Source organism: Molossus molossus, unplaced genomic scaffold (genome assembly GCF_014108415.1).
Source record: "Molossus molossus isolate mMolMol1 unplaced genomic scaffold, mMolMol1.p scaffold_m16_p_5, whole genome shotgun sequence".
Taxonomy (NCBI): domain Eukaryota; kingdom Metazoa; phylum Chordata; class Mammalia; order Chiroptera; family Molossidae; genus Molossus; species Molossus molossus.
In genome coordinates, this window is record NW_023425388.1 from 16,286,534 (window position 1) to 16,309,836 (window position 23,303).

Genomic DNA, 23,303 nt, shown 5'->3' on the forward strand with positions numbered 1-23,303 from the left:
AATATACATTTTTAAAAGTCTGCTTTCAAATATGCAAAGTAAATACACAAAGTTTTTATCTTAACTCCTGCTACAACTAAGAAAGAATTTTTGTCTTCTTCAATTTTTATCTGTTCCAGTTTCATTGGGCACCCTCATCGCGAGCAGATGCACCCTGAGCATCATTACTGGCAGGCATTAAAGCTAAGACAGGTGCTAGGTTGCAGCAGGAACCAAAACTTATATTGCCCTCCAGGAAGCTGGCGTCTTGGTATCAGACTTTTTGCATTATACTACTGGGAGGGCATCTTTCCTTTTAACATTTTATTTATTTGTTTTTTCAATTACCGTTTATACTCAGTATTATTCTGTATTAGTTTCAGATGTATAGCACAGTGGTTTGGAAATCATGCACTTTGCAGAGTAGGAGGGCACCGTCCATTAATCTGGCCAGGTAAGCATTTCTTTTTTTTTTTTCAGGTCACTTGATTGCAGTGCGTTCCATCCATTCCACTGAGCCATGGGAAACCTGAGTCTTGTCACACTATCTGTATATGTTGACTAAGTTCTTCAAACTGCTTCTGCCTACAGCAAAATCCTTTTGCGGAATTTGATTTATCATTTTTTGTGGCATTTCTGAGTGGGTAATTCTTGTTGATCTTCAGGCTGTGGGTAACATTTCACAGTATTCATTTCCACCTCTTTTCATATAAAAATGCAATTTACGAGCAATGTTTTATAATCTCTTTAGAGCAGTTTTCCCTGTTGTTGTTTTTAAATTAATTAATTAATTTATTTTTGTTACAGATGTTTTTCCTTTTTCCCCCCATTGATACCTGCCTCCCCCTCCCCGCCCTGTTCCCAGCTTTGCTGTCCATGTCCATTGTTCATGTATACACGCATATGAGTTCTGCGGTTTATCTCTCCCTCCCACCCCCTCTTCTGGGGACTGTCAGTCTGTACCCCACTTCCACGTCTCTGGGGCTACCCTGTTCCTCAGACTGTTATGTTCAAAAATATGGAATGCTTCAGGGATTTGCATGTAATCCTTGCACAGTGGCCACGCTAATCTTCTCTGTATCGTTCCAATTTTAGTATATGTGCTGCCGAAGCAAGCACTCCCTGTTGATTTTTAAAAATATAAACATTTAAATGGAATTGTTCAGAATTGTTCAAGATTTAAAATAAAGTGCCTAATGATTGCCAGGCATATGCCAATAGGTGTGCTAAAGAGATTTCTTAGTCTTTGAGAAGACGTGGAGGGACCTGGAGAGCATTATTCTAAGCGAAATAAGCCAAGCAGAGAAAGACAAATACCACATGATCTCACTTATTTGTAGAATATAATGAACAAAATAAGCTGATGAACAAAATAGACCCAGAGACATAGAAAGAAGTATGGTTCAGACTGATAAACCTCAGAGGAGGGGGGCGGGGTGGGTGGGTGAGATAAACCAAAGAACTTACATGCACGTATGCATAACCAATAGACATAGACAACAATGCTGGGGAGTAGGGGGCAGGATGAGGAGGGGTGTGTCCAGGGGGGGAAAAGGAGAAACGTCTTTAACAAAAACAAATTAATAAAAATTGGAAAAAGAAAAAAAAGATTGCGTTTCCAGATAAAGATGTTTGAAAGAGGTTGGAATTTCTCCTTGATATCAAGTTTATCTAGTTATTTTTGCTAAATGCTTTTTTAAAAATTGGATGCAATTCTAGAACTATTTAAGTAAAACATGACAAAATTTTTAAACAGTCTTTGTTGTCTGAAGCAAATTACTATTTCCTGCATGAGTCCTGGAATCCTCAGCGATGTGGAGAGTTTCTACAGTGTTTAAATGATGAGCCAAACTGCAGCTGCAGGGTCTATAAATATTCTGGAGCCATCAAGCTCTCCAGATATAAGTGACCTTTTACAACCAAACACTGTCCGCTTGCCAGAAACAGAATTCTCCTGATTTCTGGCCGTATATCCCGTTTCTGTTTCTGTGTAAATGTCAGGCATAATACAAAATCAAAGTACACATGGATTTAGGATTATTTGGTCTTCCATTTTTGTCACCCAGTAGGCAAACATTTACCAGTTTTCTCACAGTAGGTTCGCTTCCAATTTCAAGACACTCTATCGAGAAGTCTTTGATTTCAGAGGAAAGCAGGAAGTATTCCCACCAGCCTGCACAGTGATTGTTGTTTGGCTGAAACCCTTTGAAACTTCTAAACAGGAAGCTGCAGATGAACCTCTCCCTCCATCATGATATCACTGTGGTGGGTACATACATACTTCACCCTTCTATCTGGTTCAAGCAGCGCCTTTGGCCTCTGAGTCTTGATTTTAGGCTTGGTCAGAAAGAATATTCTATGTATTAGACTGAATAATGATTTTATTAATTTCTACTAGAGTTACACTCCAATATAATGGCACAAGTTGTAGAAATGAAATCACTCTACTAAATTTGAATATCCGTATTGAATCAAAATTAATATGTTTTTAAGATTACACTGCTCCACAGTTAGTATGAACAATGAGACTGTAACAGCACATTTTTTTTTTTTCTTTTTAGAATTTTGTCTGTGGATTGACCTTCCCACGCTTTATAGATGTCAGATATTAATGATCTGCAGCTGGTGACACAATTCATCTGAAGAGCTTCCTCCTTCTGTGACTTGTGCTATTTCTAGATTTCCAATTTGGAAATACTAGTGGATTTTTTAGGTTTCATTTAAAAACTATGCCCCCACTCCCCCCAAAGAAGGATTAGCATGACTTCTATTTCACTTTTTTCTTATATGCAAAAATTTATTCTTGAAAATTTCAAATATTTTAATAATTTTTGGTTCTTGATAGTATTCTCTCCATATCAGGTTGATATTTCCTGATTTGTGTTTGCCTTTAGTCATTTCGTTTGGTTTTTATAATGAGTATTAGGAAGAGAGCTATTAAAATACCATTGTTTCAGGATGTTACCAAGAAAGCTTTTGAGATTTTCAATTACTATACAGTTCTTAGTACCTATCAGTTATGCCAGGTTAATTTTAAACATTTATAGAGTTTCAGACTTCAGATAAGTATGTTTAATCTCATAAATCATTTCTGAGTGATTGGTAGAGGCTACCTGGATTACTGTGTTCAAAAGTGTTATAACAGCTGTTGTGGGCCCATGAGAGAGGAGAAATAGTACATGTACTGAATATATTTCGACCCAATTGAACCGCCTCAAAACAAGTTACAAAAAGACAGAGTTTGATTAAGAAGGGAAATGTTATCATAGTTTTGTGGCACAACAGTGTCAAAGAAAGACCACTAGACACTTGAAGTCCAAATAAGAGCCTTTTATTAGCCTGCCGGTGTCTGATTTCTGAACACCCCTGTGTCAGTGTCTTCAGAGATCAGCCTTAATATACTTTATTACATGCCTTTTATGCCTTACAGCAAAAGTTTAATAATATAAGAAAATAGGATCTTCTTGATATAATGCCCAGGGCTACAACAATGCTGTATAGAATTAGTTTGCCTTGTGGATAACAAGAACACCAGGGACACCCAGGCACACCCAGGCACACCCAGGCACACCCAGGTATTCAAGGTACATTGGGTCACACTTAGCCCCGAGCTGCACAAATACAATGCAAGCCTAATTCCTTGAGATTGTGGGAGAGGTCGAGTCTCCGATTCAAGACCTCCAGACTCCGGCTCTGTAGACTCTGGCAGACACTAGCCAGCTCCCAACAATTTCTTGGTTCAGGGAGTATTCCAATTTACTGAGGTTATTTTTATCTCTATCCTGTTGATTAAATTCTTTACAAAACAGGTTCAAGTAGAGGGCACACAGTGACTTTCCCAATCATCAATTAAGGAGCTATAAACAAGTCAGCACAATAATTTACCAATCATCAATTATGGGGTTATAAACATGTCAGCACAATAGGAAGCTAGAAAACTCTTCAGATCACATGGAGCTTCCTGGACCATATTAAAGGTTTTAATCATTATGTTAAGAATAATGATAATCCACAGAAGGATTTCGGTTCCCTAGGATCTGGCAACTAAACCTCCCTCACTCCCATCCAATATCAACCACTTGTCTGCTTTCTCTTTGAAATAGCTACTCATCTTTTTATACTGACATATTTTCTAAGACTAAAACTCAATCCATTAAAATATCTAATGTAGCCTGGCCGGTGTGGCTTAGTGGTTGAATGTCTACCCATGCACCAAGAGGTTACCGGTTTGATTTCTGGTCAGGGCACATGCCCAGGTTGTGGGCCAAATCCCCAGTGGGGCGTACGCAGGAGGCAGCCAATTAATGGTCTCTCTCATAGAAGTTTTTATCTCTCTTTTCCTCTCCCTTCCTCTCTCTCTAAAAATCAAGAAAGAGAAATAAAATCTAATGCAAAATTGAAAGAAAGGGTAAAGTGAAATGACGATGGAGAAAAGTCAGAAGGTTAAGGTATTTTCTTGGAGCTAGGAGCTGGCTGAGTTACAAAGATCAGGAAATATCTTGGAGGAGGAGGTCTAGGGAGACCTTAGTAACCTGGAGTTTGTTCAAAGCAATGCCCAGTCCTCTAGAAAAAGTCTTTCTAGTGCTCTGACTTTTGAAAATATGTTGTTTTCTTTTATTTATGACTCTAATATTTTGATATGTTTTGACAAGCATTTGGTTATTAATTGATGCTATACGTTTATAGCAACAGAAAATTAAATTTAATAAAATATTTACCTATTCTACCATAACTTATATTATGAATATTTTTCTTCTCTGGACTTGTACATTTGACAATTTATGGAGGAATACTGTATTTTTGGAGAAATTGTTTTAATTATTATACAGACTATACGTTATAATATTTATAATCTTGAAAATAAACATTATTAAACCAAGGATTGTGATAACTTATTTCAAAAAGTTATAGATTTTGTGTATGTATGTTCTAAGTCTTTGTTTTGTAGGCAACATCTTGTAACTCATAAAATAAACTGCCAGCTATAGTTTAAAAATTTTTTTTTTTTAATTGATTTTAGAGAGAGAGAGAGATAGAAACATTGATGACAGAGAACATCAATTGGCCACCTCCTGCATGTGTAAAGGACAAACACATGACCTTGCCCCCTGGATTTTTAAGGGAATGGCAAGAACTATCTGCTAATAGATAACCACTGTATTATATAGATAACCACTGCATCGTATAGATAACCATTGCTTTGTGTACACAGAAAACTGATTGTTCCCTCAGGCATAACAGCTAACTGCAAATATCTGCTTCTGTATGTGCTTGCTTGCTCACATACCCTTAATCCAAATTCCTTCACAGGAGCTAAAACAACTATATAAGAAACCCTCCCCCTGAGCTTGGGGCTGCTCTCTCCTCTGAGTAGGATGGGACAGTCGCCACGAGGCTAATAAAGCTCTCTTAATTTGAACCCAGTTCGGAGTCTGAGTCTGGTCTGTCTCATTGGTCTACAACACATGCCCTCCACTGGAGTTTTGGCCCACAATCTGGGCATGTGTCCTGACAGGGAATCAAACTGGCCACCTCTTGGTTCATGGGTCGAAGCTCAACCACTGAGCCACACCGGCTGGGTTTGCCTGTTTTTCAAATTGGCCTAGGGATAGGGAATTTATATTTGGATTAGTTCTGTAACATGTAGATCTGAGCCCCTCAGAGATGAGCCCAAGAATATGTGGATGAAATAGTGGCGCTTTAATAAATAGAACCAAAAGAAAACTCACGAAATAATCTGATCATAGATTCCTAACTGGGAAGGCCCTGGCGGCGAGTCACGCCCCAGGCATACAACTTCTTTAGTAAAGGATTTATTTGTGTCTTAAAGCCCTGTCCGTTGTTTTGTGCATCTAGGTTAACACGCCTCTGAAACAAGTTTAATCACCCTCAGGAGAGCACATAATCTTAACTCTCCTGCAGTCCAGGCCCGGTTTTGCTCTCCCCCACCTCCATGTAATCTTCCTGGGTTCCCTCCCTAATTTCAAATGCACAAAAGAAGCCACAAAATTGTCCTTCTCCAGAGCATTTGAGATCTTATTTCCTGGCAACTGTCCTCAGATCGACTCAAATAAATTCTCATAAAAATTCTGTACAAGTTAGATAGTTCTCATGGGGATAAATGCTACCAGAAGTTTAATTTTCTTACATGAACTCTTTCTTACCCCATCCATTATTCTAATTATCTTATTATAAGTCATAAATAAAAACAAGCTTTTCAGGTAGTAAAATAATAGTATATTTTAATTATTATTAGTTCTAATATCATTTTACAAATAAAACCAGATAATGAATGGGTCCAGGCTGTCTATCACGACTGAGACAATTAAGCAGAGATAAGGTTGAATTATACTTTATTCCAATAATGCCAGGAGTGTGGGCGAGCAGCCAGGTCATCCTGCAAAAATCTGCTCTCTACTCCCAGGATAGCCTGTCATTTTTCTTGGGTAGCTCCCTGGGGAAGGGCAGGTAGGTAAAAAAGAATAACAATGGGTAAAATGGTTACAGAGTACAGGCTTGGGAAAGTAATGAGGGCTGGGGGCTACAAGGGTTGTCTCCAGTGTACCACCTCCAGGGCCCTAAGGTTGCTGGTCTTTCCATGATGTTGAGCAGTTTTCTCTTGTTCTCAGATAAGGAGAAGACAGCATTCCTGAGATAAACTCCCAGGGCAAACAACCCCCAGCCATGTCAGAAAAGGCTTTCTTTAATCAGAACAAAGCAATCAAGATTAACAGAGCAAGGATGTTTAACATTTCTTATAACTATGGCTGGTACCCCACTATGATTAGTTCTTTATTATTCTGTTATTCTCTTCTGCCCCTTTCTTTAATATCTATTTAAGCAAAGCTGATTGAAAAATATATACATGACTAAAAAATATGATTTAAACTGTAAACATAGGCCTAGTATGAACTTGAGGTTCAGACTTTATTTTATAATATAAAAATGTTGCAAATCAGTCCAGTTGGTGTGGCTCAGAGGTTGAGCATCAACCCATGCACCAAGAGGTCGCCAGTTCGAATCCTGCTCAGGGCACATGCCCAGGTTGTGGGCCTGATCCCCAGTGGGGGACATGCAGGAGACAGCCAATGGATGTTCTCTCTCATTGATTTTTCTATCTCTCTCTCCCTCTTTCTTCCTCTTTCTCTAAAATCAATAAAGCAAGAAAAAGTTGCAAATCAAAATACAAAATGAATATACAGATGATGTATTATATAGAATTGTACACCTAAAACCTATATAATTTTATTAACTAAAGTTACTTCAATAGATTTAATTTAAAAAACAACAACATTAAGTAAAACTCTTACATTATGGGTGTTTAATGGAATTTTCTGAAGTAAATGAATACATAAATGACTAGGTTATCTAAAATAAAATCTGTCCTGATTATCACATTGGTTGAATACAACAAAATATTTTAATAGAATTAAATGTCAAAAGAGATTTATTTTAAACTCATTTAAAAAATCAACTTTCTATATATTGAAAGTTAGAGAAAAATAAGATTTCACTTTATCAAGACCTTTAATGTCTATGGAAAAAAGTTATGGAATCATATTAGGAAAGATTTGCAATTATTATAATATTTGTACAATTAGAATATTGATAAATAATGTTCCTAAAGAGGATTTATTTATCTAGTTTATATGTATACTTGAATGTAAAGTGTACATTCACTGAAAACAAAAGTAAATAGGAGTTTCAAACATTTTAAATTAAAGGCAGTATATATTTTATGAAAAACTTACAACGAGTCACCAAATCATGCTGTACTTTTGTTTTGTTTTAGTTTTTCCCTAAAGTTGAGCATGGGATGGGACTTTTGAGATAACTAAAAAAAAATAAATAAATAAAGTGGGTGTCTATACTCTTGTCTTGTATTGGCTTTGATCTGAAGACACCTGCTACATAAGGTCTATGCATGTGCTCCTATCTCCCACACTCTTCCTTTCTCTGCTGTTTTTATTCTGATGGGAAGAGGATCTGTCTGCTATCTCATTTCTGTCTAAGAAATGTGTTTATTACAAACATATAATAAAAATAAGAATTGATAAGAGCTTAGGATATAACCTCTCAGAGGATGTTTTGTATTATAAAATAAGAAAAAATAGAACATGCCCCCACAAATGGGTATTCTGACAGTCTCATCTTTGCGAACACCTCACAGAAGTTCCGTGAGGATGATTTGATGAGGGTCATCACATCTGCCTGGAGACTGATTTTTCTCAGGCTCTTGGGGAGGCCCAAGGGGTTCTCAATTAGGCCAGGCTCTCTCCTAGTTGTTCCAAAAACAGATCTTCAGAGACCTGAACAATCTGGGTTGCTTTCCATTAGTTCTTTAATGTTTGAAGTGTCTTTTAATGTTTGTCTTAGAAGTAATTTTATATGACTTGCAATTTTTTAAAAAAATGTCTTGTTGACTTATCTTTTATCTTCCTAGAAGGCAGGGCTATGAAAATAATCACTTTGTTTTCTATAGCAGGGTTGGCGTGTAGTCAGTGATCAACAAGTGACCCATCTTTGGTTCTCAAAAAACGCATACTGGAATTTAATTCAGAATTTTTTCTTCCAGCAAAATAATATTAGATATTTTTGCCTCTTTTTCTTATAAACACATTTATTATACTGTTACTTTGTGGTAAGGCGTAAAATTAAGTTATGATTTCGATGCCAAACAGTGCATGCAGCTGAGCACCCCATTAATTGGATTAGGTGGGGCTCTTAGAATAGTCTTTTGTAAGTTTTTTAATGTATGAAATTTGTCATGTAATTCTTTCCTGTTCATGTAACGTGTACATATAAGGTGTTCCCTGTTTATGCCCTGATGGTGAAACTTAAAACTATCTGAGTATCTCTGGCCAAGTAGATATAAAATTAATCACTAAAATAGATAAAGCTATGAAGTGACATTATGCATAGACATAAAGAAGGAATTTCCAACTCTTAAGGAGTCTACTACATTAAACATTTGAAGCAAATTTTCTTGCATTATTAAATAGAAATGATAAAATCTGCCTTAAAGTGTTTTATAAGGATTAAAATCATGACCTAGATAAATATTAAAATGTTTGCACAGAGTAGTAGAAAATATATATAATTTTATAGAAATTTGAATATCCAGTAATTTTCTGAGCCGCTGATGTGTGCAGAATTAGGCTCTCAGTGGGGCTCATGATAATGGAGATGGATTATTTCTCTCCATTAAACTGGAGATATATAAATATATGGCCATCGAAATAGTAATGAGTTCTTTAATTTACTTTTAATGTATGTAGAAATTTCTGTCTTTGTGAAAAAAAAAGCATTATAAATATTTTATTTTATTTATTTATATAAATATATATTTCATCTTCTTTCCAGAAATTGAGGTAGCTGTATCCGAGCATGAATTTATTGTCTTATCACTAAACAAGATTCTTATTTGCAAATATTTAATAATATGTATATGAAGTAATGCAACAACTTTAGATACATAATCTCTCAAGTCAGACTTTTTGAAAGCAATTTTGACCTTTCTACATCCCAGGGTGTCATTCAGTATAATGAGTGCTAATTTCTTAAATAATATCCAAGTGGCCTAAAAGAGCACAACTTCCAAAAGTGCTTCTTAGTCTCCCTGATATCGTTACACAGTGGGAAAATATACATTATTTCACACACTTACATTATAGGGTATAACACAATAGTTGCAATTATATTTTGGTTGTTTTAAACCAAGTAATTCTAAGAGGAATGAATTGCTAATAATGGAATGAAACATACATGCTGATATGCAATATTAAAAGGACATTTTCCATTTTCATAAGTTTTACCAGTAATGTTTATGTTCATCCACAAACCAATTTTAAGACTACTTTTAGAATAAACTAATATTAGGAAGGAAAGGCCATATCAGGGTAAATTTCTTTTGTGCATATGGAATGATAATTTTCATCATCTCCTACTGCTCTCTGAGGTCTTTTTCCAGTTTTGCAAACTAATGTTTTGTTGCTTTAAAACTTGTGCAAAAAAAAAAAAAAAATGGAATGTATTATTTAGTCCAGTGAAATAATATGCTGACAAAATTCTTCTTGTTGTGCACAATCAGCTTCTTAAGCTTTCTTAGAGAAAATATTCCTATCCAAATCATTCCTAGTACAGTAAAGAAAACTTTAATTTATTTGATTGCTAGCTAAAGCATGCTTGTGTAAAGAGCATATTGTGCATAGTGTGTTCTCATGTATCACACACATTAGCCTCGTTTTCCCCTCTACACTATTACAAGTGGTATCTCTCTAATAGGGAGAAAAGAGTTGCCTTTCTCCTGTATATTCATTTTACTCTTATGCTTAATCTGAATAATATGTGATTTGTCCTATTTGAAACCACCATTTAAAAATTAGTAAAAAATAATCTATAAAATTTACTTCATATTATATTTCCATATGGGTATTCTTGCAAGTGGTTCAAAGGCATGTCATTCTTTGAGATTGGGAGATGAGGGTGGGCAGTAGCTCCCCCTACCTTTTACATTTTTTAAAATCTTACAAAACATTTTTCTAATCACAACGTCATTTAGAAAATATGGGTTGGAGAAATAAGTTCATCAGGACTTGTTCATGAAACGATAACATATGCACTATTATATAGTATGACCCAGGGCCTTTCCAACTGTAATGTGCATATGGTTTCCCTGAAAATCTTGTTTTATACATGAATTCTGATTCAGTGCGTCAGAATGGGAAATGGAATGTTGCATTTTCAACAAGCTGCCAGGTCAGGCCAAAGCTCCTGGTACACACATTCTATCACTCGTTTAATCTATTATCTATCTATCTATCTATCTATCTATCTATCTATCTATCTATCTAATCTATCTATCATCTGTCTATCATCTATCATCTATCTATCTATCTATCTATCTATCTATCTATCTATATCTATCATTGATCATGTTCAATTTATTTATTATTATTATATATAATATAAAAATATGTACTCATTGCTCCATTAGCCTATATATTTTATACATTATATACAAAACAACATTTTAACCATGAATCATAGATTTTTAATATCATAAAATAAGCTTTAAACAATATTTGGTTATTTAATCAATTAATTAAAATTCTTAGAAATACAATTTTTAAAGAAAATACAAAATATTCATTTATTATTAAAGTCAATTTGAAGTAGCATACAGACATAGTATTATGGGACAGAAATTTCACACTAGAAAGATGTTAGTGTAACAATGGCCACGCCCCTATTATAAGGTTTAGAGTAGCAAGTTTATATTTCATAATCTAAAACTATTTTTAAAAGTACCAAGGTAATTTCTATGAGCAACTCTACATTAGAAAACTTTGTGCTTTTTATTGAGATATCATTAATATGTAACATTATATTAGTTTCATATGTACACACAATGATGCAATATTTTATGCACTACAAAGTGATCACCACAGCAAGTTGACTTATCTGTCATCACACAAAGGTACATTTTTTTTTTTTTATGTGATGAAAACTTTGGCAACCTTTAAGTATGCCCTACAATATTATTACCTGTAGTCACTGTGCCATACATTACATTCTCATGACTTACTGATTTTATAATTAAGCTCAAGTTCTTAGCAGTGATCTGTGAAAGACTAATAGTGAATGTAAAATATACTAAATAAATTTCTGCATGGGGATAAAGTTAATAATGATGAACAAAAATAGGATTTCTTGTGCACTTGGTTAAAATAAATTGGATGACATAAAAGTTTTATGTGGGGAGAATATCTATATTTTGAGTACATTGATGAGAAGAATATAATATGACTGGTTAAAAACAATACAAATAATGAATATAATCATACACCTATAAAATGTGAGTCTATTACATGTACACAGAGACAATGAAAAATTACTATAATGATAACAAACATTTAGTGAAAATTCTCTGTGTCCAAAACCATGGTAAGAACTCTACAAGTGTCTTATTGAATTATTGAAATAGCCTGAGAAATCAGTACCATATATACTCATTTTGTTGATGTAAAAACTTAGAGAAATTAACTGACTTGCCTACCTTAATAATAACTAATAAGAGCTGGGCTGAAGATGTGATTGGGAGTAATCAAAAAAATAGGATATCTTGTATATTAGTCAAGGTGATATTTCACATGTTATTTTCTTGCTTCTCATCACTAAGATAATACCTTATATTTGAGATTTTTTTAATCAGATAGCTACTTAGTGCTACCAAGTTCTATAATAGCTATTACAATGTTAGGTTATGATAATGTACAAATTAATTTTAATTTTTCAATAAGTAACACAAAAATAACTTATTTCTCATCAATAAAAAATTCAAGTAGGCAAATAATTTTCCTTAATGTCAGGTAAAACATTGTACCTCCAGCACTGATATAGTAGAAGAGAAAGATGAAAGGAGCTGATTAGCTCTTAACTGCCTTCGCCTGAAACAGAAACATACATTCTGTGATGAGAGGAAGCTCTTTGACAAAGAGAAGCAAATACTGCTATTACAAGTCATAAAAAAGTGACTATGGTCAGGCATCAATTATAAATACACACTATCTGCACACACAAAATGCTCCTTATTTTATTTATTTATATGCATATAAAATATTACTGATGAATATAAAATATATATAATAATAAGCAATATTTTATTATATGAACAATAACCTTTCCTTTTGGACCCAGAAAATCTGCAAGTCAGGTAAATTCAGTGACTCTGACTGTGCCAGCTGAGAGCACAGTCATACTTACTTCTTGTACTGCCTGAAGTCTAGGAAGTGACAGTGGGAACACACACGACAAAATGTTTGCTTCACTCAGTGACGGATAATGAATACACTCGTAATCATAAAATGAAAAAACTTGACTTACATGGAGGAAATTTCAAACTTTTATGCCATTCTAATAAAATAATATAACCATTTATGAACTATTTATCTCTCTTAAAATTTAAACTCTGCAATTATAAATCACTGCATATATTATATTCTTAAACCAGCCCTAGTTCATCAATTCCAAATAGATAGCAAATTACCAAATGTGGCTTATTTCTCTTTTTCATCCTGTGATTTGAAAAGGTTTTAACTCTTTAATTAGTTAATATTCTATATAACATAGTTTTAAAATTGATATAACCTTCCATTTAGAAAGAAAAGCATTTCTTCTAAAGACTCATTTTTTCATTTCTGTTTCCAGAATTTATAAGTATATTCTTCAAAGCCTTCTACGACCTGGCTCCTGAGTCACTCTAACTTCATGTCTCAGCTCCTGGCCCACGGTTTCATGCTCCGTACTTGCCCTCTGGCTTTTCTTCAGACTTATCAAGAATGCACTAGCCTTTGCCTTTGTTGACTCTCTTGAAACCGTCTCTTACCAGTCATGTACATTATTTCCTCAGTCCATTCAGATCTCGGCTAAAAGGTCAGATCATCAAACAGGACTTCCAGAGCAGCCTACCTAACATGCAGTCCCAATTTATTCTGTCTTATTTTCTTAATAATGTTGTGGCAGACATTCGGTCGGTGGGGAGAGACAGACTACATGCACTGGGAGGATTAGACAATGACTGTTTAATGCGTACTGGTGCCGGCCTAGCGGAGTCACCTCCATAGGCTGAGCACTGAGCTTGGGGTGTTTAGGGGCTTTCTAGTTTCACTGTAGTTTAGGCGGTTGGTGGATGTAAGGGAATTACAACAGCCAGGGGCGGGGTCTCTGCACTACCTAAGGAGGTTGTCTGCAGAAGACTTGCCTTTTCAATAATGCATGTCATTCCTGGGAGCACTCATTTATTTAGCTGCTTATGAATGTGTAGAATTTATCCTCATCTAGAATGTCATCTCTATAAGAACAGGAATCTTTACCTTGGTAAAATCCCCACTGCCTAGAACATTGTCTGAAATACAGGATGCACTCAGAAAATATTTAATCAATCAATAAATGAATGGATTGATAAATTTAAAGAAAAGATGATTAACACATCAAGCAATTATCTTACAAAATATCTTCAACATATATCATGTCTACTATAACACTAAATATGATAGCTAAGACTTTTTAAAGGTTATATTTGAATTAATTTACTTCGCCCTTTCAACAGCTCCTGAGTTGGGTTTTATTATCATCTTTGCATTACAGAGAGAAAATAGTAGCTGAGTTCCAGATTTAGTCTTTACAAATAAATAGTTTATCATTTTCCCATACATTTTGTGGACCACTTTGGCAGCTTTATTAGTTAACTAGATGTTTTTGTTTTCTTCTGAAACCGAATAGGAATAACTCAATAACAATAGAAGTTGGTTTGGTTTATTGGGTTTTTAATTTTCTTTTGTGGGGGTTCTTAGTGACTCTGGTGGGATTATTGATGTTGGACATAAGAAAAGGCAAATTTACCACATTTTATTAATGAGGTAGCAAACAATATACTAGATATGATATGTAGAACCTTAGGAAAACATGGGACAATCAGAAAAAAAAAGAGCTGAAGCAATTTATCATTCTCAAGGGGTGTAAAAAGCATTACTTTCAGGCTTATCAACATCAGGGAGAACAATGTTTAATTTACAATCCTTTCACTGGGGGTTGCATTCTCCAGCAATCCTGTTAGGCATTTTCATTTACATGTGCCTAGATGACAGGTCAAGTTTTGTTGTATTAAGCATAACAATGAATCAAAATGATCCAGATCAGAAATACACACTATCCAGTTTACCTCGTCCCCAAACCCAATCCATATCTGCCATATTAGTTTCTATCCCCTTTCTTTGTGAGAGCTTAATGTGTACCTTGGGCATTGTGTAATTTTATTTTCACATGGATTTCCAAAAATTCAGGACCTTATCAGTGGGGTTGCTTACAGAGTACGTGTGCGTGTGTGTGTATGTGTTCAGTTTTCTAGAAACTGTGACCAAATTACTTAATATAATAAAATTATGTTGGAAATAAAGGAGAGATTTTAGAGGTGGGAAAACAAGGCATGAAAATGAACACTTTATATAGGGTGATAAAAAACCAAGAACAATCCCAGGTTGTCAGTGATGCCAAAGAAATACAGTTTTTAAAAATTATACTTGTTGCTAAATATATAAAGTTAATTCTTTCCTTTTTGTCTACCTTTATTCCATTTATTTTTTCTCAGGGCAAAATCAGATCTATTTATCTGGGATTTATGCACATCAAATGTCTAAAGTGGTAAGTTTGAGGTGGAAATAGGTAAGAGGAAATCAGTTGTCCTGAAACCTGGATCTTCATTACAATCCTTTCGGGAACTTAAAAAAAAACAAAACAAAAAACATGTGGATTCCTGAGTCCCACTACCTGAACTGCCAATTCTGAATGGGGAAGTTTGAATGGAATAAATCAATAAATTTCAAAGCATTCCAGGTGGTTAGAATTATCAGTCAGGTTGGGGAAAACTTTAAAAATGACTTTGATGTTTCCTCCCCCTCTGATATACTGCAGCGCTAAACTCTCCTTGCAGGTTGTCTTTCTTTTGTCTAGTGGCTCTGACGAGAATGAAATAGTTACTTTCCATTGACCTTGATCCCCACCTATGTGAGCATTTCTGGCCAGAAAGGCTGATATATTCCCTGCTGTCTGTTCTGTAGCTGGAGACTGCAAACATGGAATTACTTTTGGAGCTTCGGCTTAAGAAGTCACTGCAATTTGACAACAACCCAGGTTCCTGTGACCTGTAGTTCCCAGGCAAGCTGAGGATGTGCTGATGTGTTTTACATTGTTTTTTAAAGTATCTTGAAATGTTTCTACTGATCCCTCTGCCTTTAGTCTCCCCAGTAAATTCCATCTAAACAGCTTCTTTAATATATCATACCAATTCGGCATCAGCCATGTGATCAGTATCAGTATATGCTATTAGCACGTGACATGGAAAGAATGATTCTCTTCGAAGTCTTGGTGTTACTGATCCTGTTTGAATGTTATATACTTTGCATGGGTGCAAATGATGGTGATAAAATGGCACTAAAAAAGAAAACAAAAACAGATTGCAGTAGGTCTGAGTCTTAGAGCTTTGGTTGATGCTGTTATTTACATGTATACAATATAATAAATGTAACAGGTTAATATATGATATTGCAATAACTATTTTATATAAATAACATATCATAATATATAATATATATACTTCATCTAAATGAAATTCAAGAGTATATCTGTACCACACCTAAAAAATGACTCATATCTCAAAAGATATTATAGCATTCTTGATTTGGTTTGCTTCTGTAGCTTTAAACACATTTTCATGAGAGAGGAAAAAGCAGTTGGTGATTATTTTAAGAATGTAATTTCCTGTGAAAATTATATCCTAGTGTTCCATTTCCCTCTTGCTGGTTTGTGACATCAGACTTATTTCACATGGTCATCCAAAGAATAACACTGAATCTGCACATTAATTCAGAGTTATTATAATCTCCTTGTGCAACTGTCTTGTTTTTTGTTTTATAATCTGTTTTATGTAAATGATCCAGATGGCAACAATTCTTGTGAGATAAATAATATAACATAATTTGGACATCATCATACATGATTATATCTATATCTGATATTGAGGAAATGAAAGTGGTATGATATATTTTGATACGACTAAACTTTTGAAAACATAAGTACTTTTTCTAAGTTTGAATTATTGTTTGGCCAATTACTTCTTTTTGTTGTTGAGCAAAGTTTTGAATCTAGATTTTATATCTAGAGTCTCCTTGGTAATATAAGAATGATAAGAGTTATCTTTCAAGAGGGTTTTATTTTTCTTTAATTTTTAAAATATATTATTGGTTTTACAGAGAGAGGAAAGGAGAGAGAGATAGAAATATTGATGAGAGAGAACATTGATAGGCTGCCTCCTGCATGCCCTCCACTGGGGGTTGAGCCTACAACCAGGGCATGTACCCTGATCGGGAATCGAACCAGTGACATCTTGGTACATGGGTCGATGCTCAACCACTGAGCCACACTGGCCAGGCTCAAGAGTGTTTAAATTTTTTTTTTTTCTTTACTAATTTTAGAGAGTGAGGAAGGGAGAGGGAGAAAGAGATAGAAACATCGATGAGAGAGAACATTGATTGGCCACCTCCTGCATGCCCCTGCTGGAGATCTGGCACACAACCTGGGCATGTGCCTGAAAGGGTTAATACTTTTTTAGCAAAATTAAACTCCATTCTGACCAGTTATTCTTGCAGGAAAACACCTGAGCAGTTTTCTAAAAACCCTGGGATGACACTCAGAGGAACCATGAAGGTAAGGGGTTAACGGTGGCCTTGGAAAGCTTGGAGGGACCAGAAAAAAGAAAGCGATTAATGACGGCCCTGGCCTCTGCTGAAGTAAACTCTTCCTTACCTCTGAGACAGCTTGTATCAGCCCCGGCACCAATTAAGCGGTGCCAAGAGAATGTGGGTTATTTTGAATGTAGTATTTTTTTGTATGTTTCTGTAGTTTGGGCCTATAAAAGCTAGAGAATAAAGAGATTTCATTGCTGAGCTCGAAATTTGCGACTCAGTCCACCTGCACCCAGGCATATGCAATAAAGCTGTTTTGCTCTACACTGGCCATGCTTTCTGGATGTGATCTCCCGCCGGCTCAGACCTTTTATTGCCCTGACCGGGAATCGACCCGGCAACCTCTTGATGCATGGATTGATTGATGCTCAACTACTGAGCCACACCGGCTGGGCTCAGGAGTGTTTTAAAGCCAAGAGAAAATATCTGTAAAATGCATGCCTCACAATTTATACTCAATTAATTCAAGTTATCTTTGTTATTATTGTCTTAAAGTCAAAAGAATAAAATTATCACAGTAATAGCCAAATATCTATACTGATGTTCCTCAACTTACAATGGGGTTATGTACTAAAAACTCCATTTTAAGTTCAAAATATTGTAAGTAAAAAATGCATTTAGTACACCTAACCCACCAAACATCATAGGTTAGCCTAGCCTACCTTAAATGTGCTCAGAACACTTACATGAGCTTAAAGTTGGACAAAATCATTTCACTTCACTGTCTAGCATCATGGAAAATTATTATACTGCATATCATTAGCCCCAGAAAATTCAAAATTCACAATTGGACATAGAGTTTCTACTAAATGTCTATCACTTTCACAACATTGCAAAGTTAAAATATATAATTAGAAGACTATTTGTATTTAATTAATCACATAAATATATATATATACACACACACACATATACATTATTTAAGTTCTTTAGGTTTTTGGAGAAAAATAATTTTTCTCATATGTATTTTCTAGAAACTTGACCTCTTGTTTCATCATTGCCACAAGTATAATCTCCTCTTCCCCTTAACTCCAAAGCTTGCACAGTGCAATTCTAAGGTTGTGACTTATTTTCCCTTAGATATGTCCCTGCCCATATGTTATGCTCCTATTGGCCTTGACCCTTGGCAACTCTGAATGCTATAACTTCCTGTGGTCTGAAGTTTTCCAGAGAAAACTGCCTAAGTTCTCATTTGTGATCCACCCCATGAGCAGTTTCCACCACCACATATGACAGAGGTCTGGCAGGCCACCTACGCATGTCACCTGGACTGAGATCTTAAAATGTTTCTTTCAGACTAATTTGACCACTACATCTACACATTCACTCTGTGATAAGAAGAAAGCAACATTCGATTTCAGTAGGGTAGCAAGGAATGCATTTATATTCAAATAGCTGTTTAACTGAGTTCAATGACAGAATGAAAAGAATTGGTCTGTAAGAGGTCACTGAATTATTCTGAATCTGTTTGCTAATATTTTGCTGCCCTATTTTTCTGGTAGTCCTGTAGGAAGAATCACCTGGATAAGGTATCAGGCACCTCTGTGTCCACTGGGCATGCCTGCCTTCACACTTCTGTTTGACTGGAGACCCCATCTGCTGCTCTGTACACATTACTGCCTCTTGGCTATCATTACAGGACACATAACAAAGATATTTAGTGTAAATGGTGACAAAAATAGGTCATCAGATCAAATGAGAGCGTGCAATTTGGAATGGAAATATAACCAAGTCAGTGATTTTTAAAGGATAAATTTAGATTTTATTACAGGGTATTTAAAGAAACAAAAAAACTAACATTCACATTGTTAGTCACGGTGACTATATTGATATTAGAAGTTAGAGATGAATCTTTAGATAATCTAGGTGAGCATATATTAAGAGAATGAATGATGTTTCTAAACTTTGAGTTAGTTTGAAAAACCTGGGTAAAATGAAACTTTAGCTATATTAGTAACAAGTGACAAAAATAAGTTGATTAATCTAAAATTTTATTTATTTTACATATGCTGATATGTACATATATTCCTTCATTCTTTGGGGTCGGGGATTGAACCTGCAACCCAGGTACATGCCCTTGACCGGAATCGAACCCACACCCTTTGGTCCATGGGCCAATGCTCCAACCGCTGAGCAAAACCAGTCAGGGCAAAACTTTTAGTTTTTAAAATACACACATGCACACCACCTACATACAAAAAGTATATTTTGGGTACTTCCTGCCTAAGTCGGAATTTACGTATTATACAAGAGAAAAAAAAAAAAGCCATTCTTGACCACAGATTTAGGAACACATAGTAAGGATTACAGCTTTGAACAAGATGTTTATAAAAATTTATATAGAAGTTGCCTGAAACAGGTGATTTCTCAGATGCTTTGTGTTCAGGAAGAAGATGTAATATTTTTCATTTGGCTCCAAGCCATAGAGACACACTCACACACATACATGTGCATATACACACACATACATGTGCATATGAACATACACACAAATTTGTTTTGAATTCTTTGTGCTTGTTCTCCATCTGAACACTTAGCTAAGAAAACCAACTTCAAGGCCAGGCAACAAAGAAAGAGAATAACTATGTTTGTTTTCTGAACCTTGTGCCCAAACCCCATCCTCTTACTCCTTGAGCATCTCACCATCCTCCGTGGTTTCTCTAAACATTCACACAACACTGTAAGTGGTCTGTTCATTAACTTTCTCAAGATTCACAATAAAAGTGCAACATTTGTTTCATTATGGGATTCTGACCTATTTAAAAGGAAACGTTTAATTTTTAGGCTCAAAACTAAATGCATTCTCATCAACATCCCTTAAGGAATATTTATTCTAATGTTATTTTGGTTTAAGACATCCCATTTCATTTGGTTTAGTAAAGCTAGAGTCTTAGCAGCATGTTCCATTTCCTATTTTTTATCATACTCAGTGGCTGAATATGTCTTTCAAAAATCAGCTTGGAATCTTTAACAACTCTCCATCTTTCTATTTCTTATCATCTGCTTTCGATGCATTGTTTTCCTGTTTTGATTGCTTCTGTTTCAAGAAGTTGCCCTCACCACAATGAATATATATATATATATTTTTTATCCTCACCCGAGGACATTTTTCCATTTTTTGTTCAGGTAGAGTGGGAGGGAGAGAGAGGAACAGAGAGAGAGAGAAACATCGATGTGAAAGGAACACATCGAGTGGCTGCCACCCGCACAACCGACCAGGGCCGGGGACAAACTACAACCGAGGTATGCGCCCTTAGCGGGAACCGAACCCGGGTCTCTCAGGACCGCAGGCCGACGCTCTAACCGCTGAACCAAACTGGCCAGGGCCACAATGAATATTTTGGGGGCTCTTTCCTCAATATCTTCAACCACAGGCCAACCTCATTCACAATTGCTACACAATCTTAGCTCTAGAGATTGCTGTCTTGCAGACCCATCGGCTACCCAGCTCGCATACATTATTGGTCTGGAAAAATAATTCAGCATCTACATTTTTGAAGGGCATATTTTGCTAATGAAATTCCGAGTCTGTTCTGTGAGGTACCATCATGGCCATCCTGATAAAACAGTCCTATACTTCCAGTGCACTTAATTAGTCATTGACAAACCTCTCTTAAGGTGGTTGACGGAAGAATGTGACTAAGGAATTTATGAGCTTTCTTAGTTATCATTACAACCAGGAGCTCAAGATCATCTTTCAGTGGTGAGTAATCAAGTGCGGCTGAGGAGATTCTGATCAGATATCAGAATTCCAAACACCCACATCTAATAGGAGGTTTCCCATTCTAGATGCTACTGACTCAAAAATATTACTCCGTGATGCAATGGATATGCTGTCTTTTCTTTTGCTTATATTCTTCTTACAGAATATACTAAGCTCCAGATTACAAGAGACAGTTCTCATGTTACTGGGGGTAATGAGGGAAGTCTAAGCATCATTCAGTTAATGAAGAGAGGTCTTCAGCTGATCTGCTGGCATCTACTGAATTGAACATCATATTACTCTTTCTTCATCACCATGGATGATCTTACACTGGAATTAGATGCTGAAATCCATTCATGCCATGGCCTCCAATCCCCATGATGATGTGCTCTGTAGCCCTTGCCACCTGATCATAGGATCCTCAGGCTTTTTCCATTCTTGGCTTTTGGACTACTGAGCTGAACCCCACTGAGATGCCCAGGTCTCTGTGGTTCTACAGTAAGGTCTTTTTGTCTTGACTTCTGATTTGCCGATTACTCCTCAAACATTGTCACTCCACGTTGGGACTGGGCATTTTGTTATATGTGCAGTCACCCTATGTCTCTTTGGGTTGTGAACACAATGTATTCTGTTCTCTAACATCCCTAATTTATTCTGGTACTTTGGTTCAAACGTGTACCTCTTTTCTCAATGGAAGGAAGCTTAGATTTCACATAATTCTCCATTGCTTTCCACTCTGTAGTTTATGGTACATGTTTTAGGCTGTGAGCCTCTCAGGCTTTTGGCATTGTTAATCTCCAAATCAGCCGAGCTTTCATAATAAAACTCTATCTGTTTAGCATTAATATCTCTGCTAACTATGAAAATAGTCTGTTTGGAAATATGCTGTTCTCCCTGAAGCCACGAATGATATGGATTGATTGGTTTGAGGAAAACCAGGAAATATGAGAGTTTTGGTATATATCATCCTCAGACATTACATATATTTTAGGATATTTTTGCCTTCAGTAATAGAAATTTTATCTCAAATTGGTTTAATCAATAATGCAATAAATGCCCGACAAGGGTGGCTTAGTGGTTGAGCATAGACCCATGCACCAAGAGGTCACCAGTTTGATTCCTGGTCAGGGCACATGCCCAAGTTGTGGGCCAAATCCCCAGTGGAGGGCATGCAGGAGGCGGTCAATTGATGTTCTTTCTCACTGATGTTTCTATCTCTCCCTCTCCCTTCCTCTCTCTTTAAAAAATAAAGAAGAAGAAAAAAATAACTTAAAAAAAAATAATGCAATATATGCTCCTCCCTTAAAGAAGTCTAGAGTGGAACAGTCTTCAGGGGTGGTTCTTTTAGCAAGTTAACAGCATATTTAATGACCTATTTGTAACCTTCTTCTGTTAATTCATTCTCAGGCTGGTAGTAAGATGGATATACTCATTCCAATTTTCATGTCCCCAGGTACAAGTACATCCGGAGGAAAACGAGAATCCTGTTTCTTCTTGTAGTCTCTCTCCAAAGTGAGAACACTTTCTCTGCAGTTTCAGAATCTGCTGCTAGCAGTCATGGTAGAATGATGCTAGTTCACTCCCTCACCAGTCTCCGGCAAGATACTGGAGATTATCCCAAGACAGAATATGCAGCTACATTCAGCTTCCCCTGAGGCATGATGGAAGTAGAAGAAACAGGTATTTATCTTCAATAAATTAGGATCTATTAGGAAGAAGAATTACATAAATGTCTACTGGGTAGGCAAATGATAATACCTGCAGTGATGCTAAAGCAATTTTATTCCTCAACATACACATGCAAGAAATTTCAAGATGCCCTTGTCTATCATGTTAAGTGTTTTTAAATGATCTTGTTTAAAATGGGTACAATTAATTGTTTTGAGTTAAGATATAAGATGAGTTTTCATCGAAAAGATAACTTTTGCAAAATTGTGGAGAAGTAGAGTTACAGTGTTATGTGCAGTATGTACGTACACGATGGGGAAAGCTACATGCAGAAAGAACTTCTGGAAAGTCCCCAAAATTTATTTTAGAAAGTGAGTAGTTGGCCAAACACTGAGTGAAGAAAAGATAAGTGTGTATACTGCTACTTTCTCATTGCTCCTTCTTTCAGGAGAAAAAAGCTTCTACTTTCCTCTTTAGAAACAAGCTTCTGAATAAGAGTGGGTTGGGCTGCCCCTGTGACTGGGGAACAGTGAAATGAAAACCTAAAGTGCAAGTTCCACAATCCATGAACGTGAGATGCAAAGAGGTGTTTCAAGCACAATATCCACATAGACAGCGAGAAAGCAAACATTGTATTTAAATAGCAGATTCAG

General features: G+C 35.8%; 1 non-coding gene across 1 annotated transcript; it reads right to left on the bottom strand.

Annotated features, from left to right (window-relative positions):
* Window positions 1-991: 991 nt before the first annotated feature.
* LOC118617912 lies at window positions 992-1,098 on the bottom strand. Its single transcript, XR_004956874.1, has one exon. It is a non-coding gene; the product is annotated as a U6 spliceosomal RNA (small nuclear RNA).
* Window positions 1,099-23,303: the final 22,205 nt, after the last annotated feature.